Genomic DNA, 1185 nt, shown 5'->3' on the forward strand with positions numbered 1-1185 from the left:
GAGGGGCAGGAAGGGGAGGGGGATGCTGTGGGGCAGGGTGGGTCTAGACAGTTGTTTCAGGGCATCGAGGCAGCACTTTGTGTTACTTGCAGGCACAAAAACGTGGCAAATGCAACGGGGAGCACAAAGAAAGAAATAAGCCTGCTTTGGACAGGCAGAGAGGGAGGAGACAGTTCAGAGTTACACCAGGAGTGAGGAATAGATGCCACAAGGAGAATCATAGAAACCCAGACAGGTTTGGGTTGGAAACGACCTCTAAACTCACCTAGTCCCAATCCCCCTGCATGGGCAGGGACACCTCCCACCAGCCCAGGCTGCTCCAAGCCCCATCCAACCTGCCCTTCAACACCCCCAGGGATGGGGCAGCCACAGCTTCCCTGGGCAACCTGGGCCAGGCTCTCACCACCCTCACAGCAAAGAAGTTTTTCTTAATATCCAACTTAAATCTCTGTTCTTCCAGTTTCAAACTGTTCCCCCTTGTCCCATCACTCCCTGCCCTTGTCCAAAGTCCCTTCCCTGCTTTCCTGTAGTCCCTCCAGGTACTGCAGAAAGCTTCCTCCATTCTCCCCCACCCTGCTCAGGGCATCTGCCCTACTTCCAGGTGATGAAATGAAGGTCCTGGTGTGCGAGGGGCAGAGACCGACTGGAGTTTGCCCTTAATTGCAGGGAGTCCAAATACCTGCTTTGGGCAGGAGCCCCTGGGCCCCTCAGTCCTACAACATACCCAGTTCAGGAGCCTCACACGGTTGTTGCCACCAGCAGCTCCGGAGGTAGCGGGGCAGGAGCTGCAGGTGGGGCTCCTGCCAGACCCTGCCAGACTGTCTGTGGCGTATGTAAATGAGAGCAGGCTACTTTTTTGTTTTGTTTTGTTTTAATAAAAGCTATTTTAAACAAGGCTTGTATAAATGAACCCCCTAGAAAATGGTTTGCAGGTTGTAAAACAAACCTCCCGGGCCATTGGCAGCTCCTTGGGGCTCTGTGTGCAGCCCTGGGGCCTCAGGGAGGATGCGGCGCGTGCCCGGGATGCAGCATCGGGCTGGGGCTGCCTGGCCCCACTGCCCCCACTGACCCAGTGTGGGGCAGGAGCTGGGGAGGAGAGGCCAGCAGGTAGGGAGGTATGTTGGGGCAGTGATGGCCCCTCTGCGGGGAGCCCCAGTTTTCCTGCTGGATACGGGTGAGCTGGGA

The sequence above is a fragment of the Chaetura pelagica genome, unplaced genomic scaffold (assembly GCF_000747805.2).
Source record: "Chaetura pelagica isolate M959 unplaced genomic scaffold, ChaPel_1.0 scaffold1277, whole genome shotgun sequence".
In the NCBI taxonomy this organism is placed as follows: Eukaryota; Metazoa; Chordata; class Aves; order Apodiformes; family Apodidae; genus Chaetura; species Chaetura pelagica.